This window comes from Schistocerca nitens, chromosome 4 (genome assembly GCF_023898315.1).
Source record: "Schistocerca nitens isolate TAMUIC-IGC-003100 chromosome 4, iqSchNite1.1, whole genome shotgun sequence".
Taxonomy (NCBI): Eukaryota; Metazoa; Arthropoda; class Insecta; order Orthoptera; family Acrididae; genus Schistocerca; species Schistocerca nitens.
In genome coordinates, this window is record NC_064617.1 from 34,833,434 (window position 1) to 34,847,056 (window position 13,623).

Sequence of the window (13,623 nt, forward strand, 5' to 3'; positions counted from 1 at the left end):
TCTTCATCATACATTAGTTTACGAAAGAGTATCCACAAGCTCTGTGAGAAAATATGAGTATGGAACTCATTACATGAATGTAGAAAATGTATATGATGGAATAACACCTGGAACGTTCTCGTACATCGTACTAATGACTTTTTTTATTATTATTATTAAATGGTTCAAGTGGCTCTGAGCACTATGGGACTCAACTGCTGAGGTCATTAGTCCCCTAGAACTTAGAACTAGTTAAACTTAACTAACCTAAGGACATCACAAACATCCATGCCCGAGGCAGGATTCGAACCTGCGACCGTAGCGGTCTTGCGGTTCCAGACTGCAGCGCCTTTAACCGCACGGCCACTTCGGCCGGCTAAAATTGTGCTGCCCCCTGTGAGAATCGAACTCACGACCCCTGGTTTACAAGACCAGTGCTCTGCCCCTTAGCTAAGGAGGCTACTAATGACTGCTGTCTTCTATTGCATCGTGCAGTTCGAATCAATAAGCGGCTGTGCATTGATTATTTAGTCGCTGGAAGGCTAGTAAACGACAGTGGCCTTTATGGAGATAACCTTTCTCTACCACCGTAGTTTAATTCATCACACATTCATATTGCAGTTGTGTTTGTCCATTGACAACGCACAAAGCCACCTACCCGCAATCTTTCTGTGGCAGTTTCTGCGATCACAGCGGCCGAAAACCGTTTATTAAGAACTTACAACAGGATCTACGAACTCTGCTTAGAAAGGTTAGTGCTTGCTGGGCCAAATGGTGTACAAAGACAAACTATGTCTGTGCGACATGACATTTTCAACGGAAGAAATGAACGTATATGTTTCTGCGCCTCTAAAAACTTGGGCGAGCGAAATGTAATTGTTTTTTTTTTCTTTTTTAAGTTTTTGCGAGCCACATCTAGGCAGTGGGGGGCAGCACAACCAGTGTGCTAAGGAAATAAGCCAATGGGCAGTACTGTTGACATTTTGCCAAAACACTCCGGACATATGAGGTTTGCGACAACAGTCACGGCTGAGGCACACAGAACCGCTAACACAGCGGCAAAGTGTGATCCGGCGCGAAGTGACTCAGCTCAGCAGTGCTTCATAGCCCAACCCCCTCTTCCGCCATTTACCAGGAAATCGGATAAAAGTACGTATTAAAACAAGGCATCCTGTAAACAGAAATTTAAAAACACTCTCCCCTCCCAGTCCACTGTATCTCCAACCGTTCACAGCATAGTACTTCTTACCTCAGTCACAATACTGAAATTCCAAGATGACGGAAACAGAACAATTCTCTCATCTTTCCAACCAGTGACAGAGTAATATTTAAATGTCTGCCTTCTTCACTGGGTGGGAACGTGCTTGCCTCCCCCCGCCCCCCCCCCCCCCGCCTCCCCCCTCCCCGTGCAAGCGGACCCTGGTTTGATTCCCGGCCGGATTGGAGATTTTTCAGCGCTCGTGGACTGGCTGTTGTGTTGTCCTCATCTTCATTCCATCCTCATCACCGGGGTGCAAGTCGCCCAGTGTGGCTTCTGCTGAAGTAAGAACTGCACTTGGCGGCCGAACTTCCCCAGATGGGACCTGTCGGCCAACGGTGCCATACGCTCATTCCCATTTTTTGAATATTTAAATGACGTGTCAGAAATGCAGTAAAACATGTAGCCTAAACTTGAAAGTCAAAAATATTCGTTATATATTTGAAAGCCAAATATATGCATTATTTTCAATATAAAATGGCATTCAAGTTACACAACTTACGTAGGGAGCGTTTGTGTGCTTTATAATTCACCTCTATTTCTTCGGACCAGTTATAGAGAAGTAACAAAATTCCAAGATGGTGGAAATAGATGAGTTTTGTTCTTTATGCCCCACATAACCTCCAGTGAATGCTAAAAGGTAAACATGAAACATGTAATGGTAAATGGTAAATGTGGTACAATAAAGCCCGCATCTCGTGGTCGTGCGGTAGCGTTCTCGCTTCCCACGCCCGGGTTCCCGGGTTCGATTCCCGGCGGGGTCAGGGATTTTCTCTGCCTCGTGATGGCTGGGTGTTGTGTGCTGTCCTTAGGTTAGTTAGGTTTAAGTAGTTCTAAGTTCTAGGGGACTTATGACCACAGCAGTTGAGTCCCATAGTGCTCAGAGCCATTTGAACCATTTGGTACCATAAGCACTAAACAGTTAATACTACCATAAGTGGTAAACGCTAAAGAGTAAATGGTGAAAGCCAATTGTAAACACTGAACAGGTAACACTAAAAGCTAAATGGTAGACACTAAATGGTAAGTGCTATATGGTAGACAGTAAACACTGAATAACTAACGGTAAACACCAAACAGTAAACGCCAAATGGTGAAAGCTAAATGGTGAACGCTAAGCGCTATTGCTATATGCAGTTATAATTACAAATCTCTAGAAATTTACGACAGATAAAAATAGTGTTTTAATTCTCTCTCTCTCTCTCTCTCTCTCTCTCTCTCTCTCTCTCTCTCTCTCTCTCTCACACACACACACGCACACACACGCACGCACACACACACACACACACACACACACACACACACACACACACACACATACAGACAAGGGCGCAGTCTGTATCGTAATTACTTCAATATTTTATAATATGTTACTGAGGAATAAACAATAAATTGGAAAATTAACAATTTTGCAATATAAAAACTTTATCAGATGTTTACTGCAATTTATACTGTGGAGACATGCCAATCTGATGGACATTCTATATCGTTTTCCACATCTTTCTCAGCACTGTCTGTTGTAAACAGTAGTTTGAGATCATATTTAAAACAATCCCATTAGACAACCATGATTTCACTGCTGAATCTGCCTTAATAAAATTGAAACACCGCTGAACAGCATTTTACAGGCAAACTGTTTACATCACGAATAACTTATCTTAATGTAGCTATCAAACAGTTATTTATACTGGAACAGAAACACTTCTGTCATTTGTAACCACCGTATACTTCTAAAACAACGTAGTGTTCGAGATCGGTAAAGCACTCTCCCTGAGGTTATTGTGTTACGTGCTCACTGACTTCTCTAAGTGCCTTTAGCCCACCAGTTAGCCCGCATCTCGTGGTCGTGCGGTAGCGTTCTCGCTTCCCACGCCCGGGTTCCCGGGTTCGATTCCCGGCGGGGTCAGGGATTTTCTCTGCCTCGTGATGGCTGGGTGTTGTGTGATGTCCTTAGGTTAGTTAGGTGTAAGTAGTTCTAAGTTCTAGGGGACTGATGACCATAGATGTTAAGTCCCATAGTGCTCAGAGCCATTTGAACCTTTTTTTTTTGAACCCACCAGTTATTTTATATCTGAGAAGCTGTTGCGAATATAGCAAGGAGTCACATAAATCTTTTTAGAGATTTGATGTTAACACCTCTTATTCTTCCATTAAGTGATACTTTGTAATTGTAAATCGTCATTTTTCACAAAAAATATTAAGAATAGTTTCAAAATCGACTGTGTCAATGTTATTGTCTCTTCTGCAATACGCTATGCACACTTTAACACCGTTGAGGTTCAAATGGCTCTGAACACTATGGGACTTAACTTCTGAGGTCATCAGTCCCCTATAACTTAGAACTACTTCAACCTAACTGATCTAAGGACATCACACACATCCATGCCCGAGGCAGGATTCGAACCTGCGACCGTAGCGGTCGCGCGGTTCCAGACTGTAGCGCCTAGAACCGCTCGGCTACTCCGGCCGGCTAACACCGTTGAGGAAGTGTATTTCAGAAGGGATTGACGGTCGAAATCCTTCATGGAAGATATATCTTGCAGTCCTTCAGATGAACCAGCACCACCGCTCTTGGAGATGTCACGTTCGGAGTTCTGTGCTGAACATCGGATGCCACCGCCCTTAGTCCCCTGCTGACAGTGTTACTGTGTGTGCTACAGACCTCGGACTCTTCAAGTTCTCCAATACTGATTTTCATGTACTACTATAAATGGTAGATAAGCAAAATGTATATATTGTAAGTATTAACAGTATGGTTGACAATCAACTGAAAGGCTCCTAATGAGTTTTTTATCTAACGTCTGTCTGCTGAATCAGCAGGCAAAATGCGATTATGAGGCATCAGGCGGCAAGCTATTTTCATATCATGCTCATAGCAACCATTTCCCGTGGAAAGATGCACGCTTCTTGAGATATTCCCAGAAACAGGTTCTCTCTCCTTCTTTCTTTATGGTGTTTGGGAGAGGAAAGCAGGTTGAGCAGACGGACCTTGCTGCTCCAAAACAAAACTTGGTGTTAAAAAAGAAATTTCTGTAGGAATATTTACTAACGGGAGCACCATGAACGTTGCAGTGGCAGTGGGCTTGTCACAGGTGCGATGTGAGCCTTCTCAGCACTCGCTGCAGCCCTGTGACAGATAATTCTGCGGCGTTACCTCCGACAGACGTCTGTTACCTGTGCTTGGTCACTCATCTTACACTGTACAAGGTAGACGTAAACCTGCCTCAGTTATTTGATTGCCATTTTCAATTCTCTTGCGGAAGCAAATACGTGCAGCTATATCCACGAACCACTTTTAAGTCCATGCAGGGAGTCTGTCCCATTGTGCCATTTGTTAGGGGTTCTTCCCATTCCGTTCACGTATGGAACGTGCGAAGGATGATTGTTTAAATGCCTCTAATAGTACAGTAATTAACTGTCCTCACAATTCCTATGAGACTGATATGTAGGGGGTATTGGTAGATTCCTAGAGTAATCAGATAAAGCCGTTTTTGAAACCTTCTAAATATGCTTTTGTTGGATACCTTACGTGTATCTTCAACAGTCGGCCAGTTCACTTCCCTCAGCATCTCTGAAACACTCTCTCACATGTAAAACTAACCTGTGACAATTACTGCAGTTCTTCGCCATTTTTAAATATTATCTCTTTGCCCTATTTGGTACAGGTTCCACACATGAGCAATATTCGTGAATTGGTTTTGATAGGATGTGCAGATGTCGTACTGCGTCAAATGCTTTTCGGAAATCAGGAAATACTGCATCTATCAGACTGCTTTGGTCAAAACTCTGACTATATCACGTGATTAATGTGTGTCTCCCATGCTGGCTGTCATGAAGTAGGTCATTTTGTCATTTTGTTCGAGATATCTCATTATATTTTGGCTCAGGGTATGTTCTACATGGTAGGAAAATTAAAGTGCGGTAATTCTTCTGGGTTTTTCCTTTGTAGAGGAATATATGAACTGGAGTTAAACATTTTAGCTTTTGCTTCTTAGCCTAAATTTCAGTTCCTGTATCACTCACGAGTGACCGTACACAAATGTTGGTGTACAAGAGTTCGTTTCCAATCTTTATGTTCTAAGTAGTTTTAAAAGAAGGGATTGGATAACATTTCCAAAGATGATTTGTCATGATCGTTTCCACTAAAATTGTAATTTTACCATTGGGTTGCTGCATGACCAAAATCTCCATACCATTTTGCTCAAAGAGTCTTCCCCAAAGAATCTCTCATTCACCTTCAAATTCTGTCTCGACGGGTCTGAGTTCCTTGTTTACTACAACAAATACACCAACCGCATTTCCCACTACACTATCTTTTTTATACAAAGTTAAATTTTCCCCAAAACGTTATAGCTATCAATGTCAGGCCCAACAATTTTTCTGTACCTCAGATTCTGTAGGCTTCATTTCTTTCCAGATGCACATCGAACTCGGGCACTTTGTTGCAAATACTTTGGCAGTTAACTACAGCCGCGCGGGATTAGATGAGCGGTCTAAGGCGCTGCAGTCATGGACTGTGCGGCTGATCCCGGCGAGGTTCGAGTTCTCCCTCGGGCATGGGTGTGTGTCTCTGTCCTTAGCATAATTTAGGTTGAGTACACTACTGGCCATTAAAATTGCTACACAAAGAGGAAATGCAGATGATAAACGGGTATTCATTGGACAAATATATTATACTAGAACTGGCATGTGATTACATTTTCACGCAATTTCGGTGCATAGATCCTGAGAACTCAGAACCCAGAACAACCACCTTTGGCTGTAATAACGGCCTTGATACGCCTGGGCATTGAGTCAAACAGAGCTTGGATGGCGTGTACAGGTACAGCTGCCCGTGCACCTTCAACACGATACCACAGTTCATCAAGAGTAGTGTCTGGCGCAATGTGACGAGAAAGTTGCTCGGCCACAACTGACCAGACGTTTTCTATTGGTGAGAGATCTGGAGTATGTGCTGGCCAGGGCAGCAGTCGGACATTTTCTGTATCCAGAAAGGCCCGTACAGGACCTGCAACATGCGGTCGTGCATTATCCTGCTGAAATTTAGGGTTTCGCAGGCATCGAATGAAGGGTAGAGCCACGGGTCGTAACACATCTTAAATGTAACGTCCACTGTTCAAAGTGCCGTCATTGCGAACAAGAGGTGACCGAGACGTGTAACCAATGGCACCCCATCCCATCAAGCCGGGTGATACGCCAGTATGGCGATGGCGAATACACGCTTCCAATGTGCGTTCACCGCGATGTCGCCAAACACGGATGCGATCATCATGATGCTGTAAACAGAACCCGGATTCATCCGAAAAAATTACGTTTTGCCATTCGTGCACCCAGGTTCGTCGTTGAGTACACCATCGCAGGCGCTCCTGTCTGTGATGTAGCGTCAAGGGTAACCGCAGCCATGGTCTCCGAGCTGATAGTCCATGCTGCTGCAAACGTTGTCGAACTGTTCGTGCAGATGGTTGTTGTCTTGCAAACGTCCCCATCTGTTCAAAAATGGTTCAAATGGCTCTGAGCACTATGGGACTTAACATCTGAGGTCATCAGTCCCCTAGAACTTAGAACTACTTAAACCTAGCTAACCTAAGGACATCACACACATCCATGCCCGAGGCAGGATTCGAACCTGCGACCGTAGCGGTCGCGTGGTTGCAGACTGTAGCGCCTAGAACCGCTCGGCCACTCCGGCCGGCTTCCCCATCTGTTGACTCAGGGATCGAGACGTGGCTACACGATCCGTTACAGCCATGCGGATAAGATGCCTATCATCTCGACTGCTAGTGATACGAGGCCGTTGGGATCCAGCACAGCGTTCCGTATTTTCCTCCTGAACCCACCGATTCCATATTATGCTAACAGTCACTGGATCTCGACCAACGCGAGCAGCAATAGCGTTAGGCTACAATCCGACCTTTATCAAAGTCGGGAACGTGATGGTGCGCATTTCCCCTCCTTACACGAGGCATCACAACAACGTTTCACCAGGCAACGCCGGTCAACTCCTGTCTGTGTAACAGAAATCGGTTGGAAACTTTCCTTATGTCATCATGTTGTAGGTGTTGCCACTGGCGGAAACCTTGTGTCAATGCTCTGAAAAGCTAGTCATTTGCATATCGCAGCATCTTCTTCCTGTCGGTTAAATTTCGCGTCTGTAACACGTCATCTTCGTGGTGTATAAATTCTAATGGCCAGTAGTGTACGATGCGATACTGAACTGAATAAGTCGCGTCGAAAGCTGGAATGCTATTTTCTCGAAAACTATTGAGTTTAAGTCGAAGTACGTGTCCCTTTATTTTCGCTCTTCTTTCAACCTACCTACTGAGTCAGAGAGCCACCTTCGACTGGTTCCCCTTGTGCCTACAGCCGGACGAATTGTCCTGCATAGCCGTTATAAATTTTAGACAGAAGCCTTTCTCGTAAATAAAACAGTCTGTCTATCAGTGAGAACCGTATCAAAATCCCTACAGTCGAAATTATCCTTCAGATACAGATTGAAAAACGCGACGGGGGACACTAGATATATGAGAGCAAATCAGGAAGTCCTAGCCCCAAATTTCTGTATCCAAATTACGGTTATATATGCGAAGTCAACATATCCATTGCCAGCGTTGGACCCATCTTGCTTCGTTCCGGCCTTATCTTTCGATAGCTCCGCCGCACGGCGCTGCTATGAATTCTTAAAGATGGCGGTTGTAGTCCATACTTCGGTAGCGTTAGAGCAACGAAGCTTGATTTGTTTTCTATGGAGCAAGGGACGAACACGCACCGAGATCTACAGGGAAATGCAGCCCACACGTGGGGAAAACTGACTCGCTTTGAGAACTGTGAGGTCGTGGTGGTGTTGTTAGTTCGACATGAGGTCTTGCATCTCAATGAGAGATCGTGGAGGCCGCGTTTGTTGCTGACTGATGACCATAATCCCGAGCGGATGCAATGTTGAAAGCAGATCGGTGCGTGAAAATCACGGCCATTTCCCGAGAGCTTGGCATATTGAATGGGAGTGCTTACGACATCGATCAAGGGTCCATATGGTACCGGAAGGTTTCATGTCAGTGGGTGCCTAAGCAGTCGGACGACATGATGGAAAGCAAGCCAATGATGTCTTCACTGAATCATCTGCAATGGTACTCCAAGGAGGGTGAAAGTTCCCTCGACCCCCATATTACTGGCGATAAAACATGGATACTGCATTTCATACCGGAATTCAAGCAGCAGAGCGTGTTATGGAAACATCCAGGTTCGCCTGTGACAAAAAAAAAAAAAAAAAAAAAAAAAAAAAAGCCTTTCAGCGCCATCTGTTTTGAAAGTGATGTTAACGACTTTTTGAGATAGCCACAAGGTTCAACCGTCAATGCCGACAGTTATTGTTCCACACTGTCACATCCCAGGACGGCCGTCAGGCGAAGGCCGAGGGATTCTCGATGTGGACAGCGTGATTCTGCTCCACGACAATGCGAGACTACATGTGGCAATCGGACCTGCCATAAAGCTCCAGTCATTCCGTACCACCCACCATACAGTCCAGGTCTCGCCCCTACTGATTTCCACGTTTTAGCACCACTGAAGAAGTTCCTGGCAGAACAGCGATTCACAAGTAACAATGAACGAAGACAGCAGTCCGAAGGTGGTTCCATAATTGGTCAGACAAATTCTGTTTCAGGGGCACATCAAATTTAGTGCTGCAATGGGACAAATGTACGAATCGGTGTGGGAACCATGTGGCTTATAGAAAATAGGGGCAAAGACTTTCTGATTTGCCTTCGCACACGAGTGACCCAGCCCGACTACGCACAGGTAGCATTAAGTATGTACAGTTGGTTGGTTGGTTGGTTGAAAGATTAAAGGGACCAAACTGCAAAGGTCATCGGTCCCTTGTTTCATAAAAGCACAGAGCACATTGAAACTATCCACCAGTCAGGCGAAGCACTAAAATAAAAATTCTGGGGGAAGAAAAGCCCCAAAGTCAATGGTAAGACAACACGGAAAACGGAGCACAGCAACAAAACCAACATAGAGAAGAAAGGCAGAAGGATATAAAACTGTCCAGCAGAGGACCGTGGCTGGCCGATCACGAAAATAATAGGATGAGCCAGCCACTCTGCAACTCGTTAAAATCTCCAGCCTAAAAGATTAGGGTGGAGTCGAATTACAACACAACACTAAGTAAAATATGCAGCACAAAAGAGGGTGACGCAGTAAAATTACAGGGACCTATAAAATCCACTTGCTCGAATAAAACTTAAAACACGATCTGCCATAGAGACATTGTCACCTAAAAGAGATGATGAATCACCCAGGAGATTAAAAGTTCGCCTGAGGGCGGTTAAAAGAGGACATTCCAACAATATATGGGCCACCGTCATGTTAGCACCACAGCGACAATGAGGGGGGGTCTTCTCGACGCAGCAGATGACCATGCGTCATCCAAGAGTGACCAATGGGGAGCCTACATAGAACAACAGAATCCGTGCGAGAGGCCCGCATGGAGGAACCCCACACAGTCGTGGTCTCCTTTACTTGCCGCAGCTTGTTGGGTGCAGACAGAGTGCGCCATTCGTCTCCCCACATCCAAAAGACCCGACTGTACAAAACCTTTCGGAGATCAGTTGCCGGGAGGCCGATCTCCAGCGTCTGTTTGCGGGTAGCCTCTTTGGCTAACTTGTCGGCGAGTTCGTTTCCCACGATCCCAACGTGTCCCGGGGTCCATATGAACACCACCGAACGACCACACTGTTCAAGATCGTGAATGGACCCCTGGATGGCATCAACAGTGGGATGGCCTGGGTAGCACTGGTCAAGAGCCTGCAGACTACTGAGCGAGTCACTGCAAGTGACGAATGACTCTCCAGTGCTGGTACGAATATGCTCAAGGGCACGAAAAATGGCTGTCAGTTCTGCGGTGTAAACACTGCAGCCTTTCGCCAAGGAGCACTGGTCGACATAGTCCGCATGAGCATAATCGTACCCCACACGGTCATCAACCATTGAGCCATCGGTATAGATAACCTCCGAGTCATGGTATGCGCCTAGGAGAGCAAGGAATTGGCTGCGCAAGACTTCAGGAGGAACTGAATCTTTTGGCCATCGGGAAAGTTCCAGCCGAAGCTGCGGCCGACGAATACACCAAGGTGGTGTATGTGGGTGGACCTTAAAAGCAGATGGAAGAGGCAAAGACTCGAGTTCACTAAGGAGTGACCAGACACGGATCCCAATTGTATGGCCTGATCGCGGCCGCCGGTGTGGGATATGGACTGCCACATTAGCGAAAAGGAGACGGTAGTTAGGGTGACGGGGCGAACAACGAACGTGGGCAGCATAATTGGCTAACAGTTGTTGACCCCGAATACGAAGCGGAGGAATCCCAGCCTCAGCAAGGAGGCTATTAATAGGGCTGGTGCGGAATGCTCCTGTCACCTGTCGAACCCCACAGTGGTGAACGGGGTCCAGCAATTGCAACGCTGAGGGCGACGCTGAGCCATACGCCACACTCTCCTAATCCAGTCGGGACAGCACGAGGGCTTTGTAGAGCTTCAGCAGCGTATTACGATCTGCACCCCAAGTTGTGTTGCTGAGGCAGCGGAGGGCATTCAGATGCTGCCAGCACTGACGCTTGAGCTGACGAATATGTGGAAGCCAAGTAAGCTGGGCATCGAACAGCAATCCCAGAAAACGGTAAGTGTCAATAAGCCTGAGCATAGCATCCTGAAGATAGATATCAGGGTGGTGATGGGCAGTTCGACGCCGACAAAAGTGCATAATACAAGTCTTCGCAGGAGAAAATTGAAACCCATGGGCTGGGGCCCACGCCTGCGCCTTGCGTATGGCTCCCTCCAACCTACGTCCTGCAACACTAATGGTGGAGGAGCTGAAAAAGATGCAGAAATCGTCAGCATATAACGTGGGTGAGACAGACGACCCTACTGCTGCTGCAAGGCCATTAATGGCCACAAGGAAAAGGAGCACGCTCAATAAAGAGCCCTGTGGAACACCGTTCTCCTGGATATGAAGTGAACTATGGGATGTGCCAATTAAAACGCGGAATGTCCGAATAGATAAAAAAATTCTGAATAAAAATGGGGGGAGAGTCCCAGAGACCCCACCCGTGCAACGTGGCGAGAATATGGTGCCGCCACATCGTGTCATATGCTCTGGAGAGGTCGAAAAAGACGGAGACGAGGTGTTGGCGGCTGGAAAAAGCAGTGCGGATTGCAGACTCAAGGAAGACCAAAGTATCGGCGGTGGAACGGCCCTGACGAAAGCCGCTCTGGCACGGAGCCAGAAGACCCCGAGACTCGAGCAGCCAACACAGCCGTCGACTCACCATACGCTCCAGTAGCTTGCACAGAGTATTTGTCACGCTGATGGGCCGATAGCTGTCCTCATTAAGCGGGTCCTTACCAGGCTTCAGCACCGGAATGATGGCACTTTCTCGCCACTGCGACGGAAAGACACCATCGCCCCATATGCGGTTGAAGATGGCAAGAACACATCGCTGACAGTCCGGGGACAGGTGTTTGGGCCAGATGGCGTCCACAATCAGATGCTCAGAGGTTGTATCAGGGCACTGTGCCAGGGCGCTTTTGAGTTCCCACGAACTAAATGGGGCGTTATATGCCTCAGGGTGGCGAGAAGCAAAAGAAAGCCGTTTCCCTTCCTCCCGGCGTTTTAGCGCGCGAAACGCGGGCGGGTAATTCCCCGACGCAGAGGCCCGAACGTAGTGCTGTGCGAAATGCTCGGCGATTGCATCGGCATCGGTGGATAGCGCCCCGTTGAGGGTAAGCCCTGCGACACCTGTAGAGTGCTGCAATCCAAAGATGCGCCGAATCTTCATCCACACCTGGGAGGGTGAAGTACGGGAACCAATGGTGGAAACGTACCTCTCCCAGCACTCCTGTTTCCGCCTTTTGATGAGCCGCCAGGCCTGAGCACGGAGACGTTTGAATAAAATGAGGTTCTCCGAAGACGGGTGCCGCTTATGTCGCTGAAGAGCCCGCCGACGTTCTTTAATGGCTTATGCTACCTCCGGAGACCACCAAGGCACTGACTTTCGCCGGGGGCACCCTAACGAACGAGGAATGGCACGTTCCGCAGCGGAAACAATCGCTGCAGTCCGTTTCTCAACCGCCACATCGATGGTACCGTGGGGGAGAGATTCAACAGTGGCAGCAGAGGAGAACGTTTCCCAGTTTGCCTTGCTAAATGCCCATCTAGTCAAGCGTTCGTGGGAGCGACGCTGGGATAGTGAAAGGAAGATGGGAAAATGGTCACTACCGCACAAGTCCTCATGGACTCTCCAGTGGACCGATGGTACAAGCCCTGGGCTGCACAACGACAGATCTATGGCCGAGAACGTCCCATGCGCCATACTGAAATGTGTGGCGGCGCCAGTGTTTAAGAGGCAGAGGTCGAGATGGGAGATGAGATTCTCGACATCTCTGCCTCGGCCAGTAATCTTCGTTCCACCCCACAGGGGATTGTGGGCGTTAAAATCCCCCAGGAGAAGAAATGGCTTGGGAAGTTGGGTGACAAGTGCAGCCAAGTCGGTCAGGGTGACGGTACCACCTGGAGGGAGATAGACACTGCAGACAGTTATCTCCTGGGTAGTCCTTACGCGGACAGCCACAGCTTCCGATGATGTCTGAAGGCGCACAGGAGCACTATATACAGAGGTAAGGACATACACGCTGGCTCCACCTGACACACTATTGTAAGTGCTACGGTTGCAGTAATAACCCCTGTATCCACGAAGGAAAGGGGTCCGCATTGCCGGGAACCAGGTTTCCTGGAGGGCAATGCATGAAGCAGGTGTCATGCTTAGAAGCTGACGTAGCTCAGGTAGGTGGCTAAAATAACCGCCACAATTCCACCGGAGGATTGTACAAAGCGTGTCCTGTAGGGGCATGCAGGCACTGAAAAGGCAAATTACCTCGCAGGGTCACATGCTGCCACCGACTGAGTGACGGACGTCGCTACGTCCATCGTTTCTGAGGAGACAGCGAGATCCAGGTCATCAGAGGACACAAAGAGCTCGACCTCATCCTCAGACGCTGAGCTGACAGGAAGCGGTGGTGTGGGAACCACTGGGTCCTTATCCTTCTTGGAGAGCTTCTCTCTCTTGTCTTTGGGAGGAGGGTTTGCATGCTGGGAGGGCTTTCCTGACGCATTATCAGGAACAGAGGAAGAGCGTGAAGCCCTTCGAACAGCAGCTGGTGGCTTCTTCAGCCACTGGCTAGTGTCTTGTGAGACACTGGGGAAGTCCTTGGAAGGGACTACCCCAAGGGCCCCCTTCCAAACAAGTGAGGCCAGAGGAGGCTGTCGCTTCTCCGGCTGAGAGGTGGGGACTGACGTCCCCAGTTGTCCAGGTTGCACTGCTCCCAAACTGGGTG

At 47.7% G+C, this 13,623-nt stretch overlaps 1 non-coding gene across 1 annotated transcript; it reads right to left on the reverse strand.

Annotated features, from left to right (window-relative positions):
- Positions 1 to 367: 367 nt before the first annotated feature.
- Positions 368 to 439, reverse strand: Trnat-ugu (transfer RNA threonine (anticodon UGU)). Its single transcript has one exon. It is a non-coding gene; the product is annotated as a tRNA-Thr (tRNA).
- Positions 440 to 13,623: the final 13,184 nt, after the last annotated feature.